The sequence below is a fragment of the Cucumis melo genome, unplaced genomic scaffold, assembly GCF_025177605.1.
Source record: "Cucumis melo cultivar AY unplaced genomic scaffold, USDA_Cmelo_AY_1.0 utg000690l, whole genome shotgun sequence".
Lineage (NCBI taxonomy): Eukaryota > Viridiplantae > Streptophyta > Magnoliopsida > Cucurbitales > Cucurbitaceae > Cucumis > Cucumis melo.
In genome coordinates, this window is record NW_026124153.1 from 12501 (window position 1) to 15000 (window position 2500).

Sequence of the window (2500 nt, forward strand, 5' to 3'; positions counted from 1 at the left end):
GAGGTGCAAGCATTGTCCGCGCAAGCCCATTCGAGCATCAACTCGACACCCGCTCTCACTCCCTACCCGACGGACAAGCCCATCGTTATGGCCAAACCCCTCCACCAAGCACGAAGCAATTGCAAGACAAGCCCACTTGGAGTGCACGCCCACACCGAGGTGCAAGCATTGTCCAAGCAAAACCCATCCAAGAATGTCAATTTGACATCCCGCTCTCACTCCTTGCCCGACGTAGGGGCCCGGCATTCCATCGATTTTAACCAAACCCTTCCACCAAGCAAGAAGCAATCGCAAGACATCTCGTATCTTCATGAACAAACCCGCTTGGAGTGCACGCCGACACCGAGGTGCAAGCATTGTCCGCGCAAGCCCATCCGAGCATCAACTCGACACCCGCTCTCACTCCCCGCCCAACGGTCGGACGTGGCACTCCGATAAAACCCGTCCACCGAGCACAAAGCAATCGCAAGACATCTCATATCTTCACGAACAAGCCCGCTTGGAGTGCACGCCCACACCGAGGTGCAAGCATTGTCCGCGCAAGCCCATCCGAGCGTCAACTCGACACCCGCTCTCACTCCCTGCCCGACGGACAAGCCCATCGTTATGGCCAAACCCCTCCGCCAAGCACGAAACAATCGCCAAGACAAGCACACTTGGAGTGCACGCCCACACCGAGGTGCAAGCATTGTCCAAGCACGCCCATCCCGCTCTCACTCCTTGCCCGACGGTCGGATGTGGCACTCCGGCCGAACCCTTCGTCCACCAAGCACAAAGCAATCGCAAGTTATCTCGTCTCCTCACGAACAAGCCCGCTTGGAGTGCACGCCCACACCGAGGTGCAAGCATTGTCCGCGCAAGCCCATCCGAGCATCAACTCGACACCCACTCTCACTCGCCGCCGGCGGCCGGAGGTGGCACTCCGCCGGCGCCGACCCCCCAAGCATATGTGCCCATGATGGGCGCAATGTGCTTGAAGGGTCGGCGCCGCGGCATAGGGGTACCCCCGCGCCCCGCCCATGCAGGCAGGTCGCCCCCCTATATAGTACATTCTGGCTTTTTTGGGTCTGGCAGGCTTGCATATGAAAAAGCCGAAATGTCACACCATGCCATAAATCTTGATTGTGTTATTATTATGACCGGGACTTGATTGTATTATGTTTTAGACATTCAAATGAGTGTGGAAAACAAGTTTCATAATTTTTGAACCAACCAATAATATTTTATGAATTTTTATTGTTAAAAAATTAAAAATAATTTAAAAATAGTAAAACGTTTCCAAAAATACTAATTTTTGGAGGACATCCTTTGTTTACATTTTTTAGATCCCAGAAAAAATTTCATAACAATCCAAGCACTAGAACATAGGTTTGACATCACATTTGTGTGTTGAGTGGGCATTGCGGCACCCTGCGCGCGCGGCACCCTGCGCGCACGCCCCACGCAGACGCATGGCCATGCGGCGCGCGCGCCCATGGCCGTGCCGCATTCGTGCGCATGGGGGCGCGCATGCTGCATGCTCGGTGGGCATGTGGGCATGCACGGTGGGGGCACGGGTTTGTTCCAACAACCTCCATAGAGTTTTTTCCATGAATTCTAGACGTGGGTGGTCACGCCCAACGCAGACGCATGCTGCGCGCGGCTTGCGCGCACGTCCCACGTAGACGCCTGGGCATGCGGCGCGCGGACACACACCCGCAGACGCATGCCGCGCTTAGCACTCTGCGCGCACGCCCCACACACGCCCGAAGGGCATGGCGCATGGTGGGCACCCTAGGCGTTCGTGTGCAAGCCTCGGCCATGGGCATGCGGCGCGCGCCCCACACACGCCCCACTGCAGTCGCCTGGGCTTGCGGCGCACGCCCCACACACGCCCGTAGACGCATGGCGCGCGCGGCCCCCTGCGCGCACGCCCCCCGCAGACGCACGGGCATGCAGCGCGCGACTCACACAAACCCACTAACGCACGGCGCGCGCGCCCATGGCCGTGCTTTGTACTCGAAGGCCTCGGCCTTGGTCCTTGACTTGCACACGAGCACACTATCTTATTCTTGGGCATTCAAAGATGATTTGCTTCAACTTTTTTTCTAGTCCAAAGCCAACCCCTCACTAACACTTATGTTTTTCGTCCTTTTACATAAGATATGACCTCCATGGCAATTGGAAGAAATAAATGAGTTGTGTGTGGGTAGGGTCGAGATGAATCTCGGTGGATCTTGGCAACAAGGCTCATCTGCCACTTACAAGCCAAGCACGCACGCCTCTTAGACGGATCCCCACGCTCGCACAAGCATCGCGTGCGCGGCACCCTACGCGCACGCCCCACTGCAGTCGCATGGGCTTGCGGCGCGCGCCCCACGCCCGCAGACGCATGGCGCGCGCGGCACCCTGCGCGCACGCCCCCCGCAGACGCACGGGCATGCAGCGGGCGACCCACAGACGCCCACTGACGCACGGCGCGCGCGCCCATGGCCGTGCTTTGTACTCCAAGGCCTCGGCC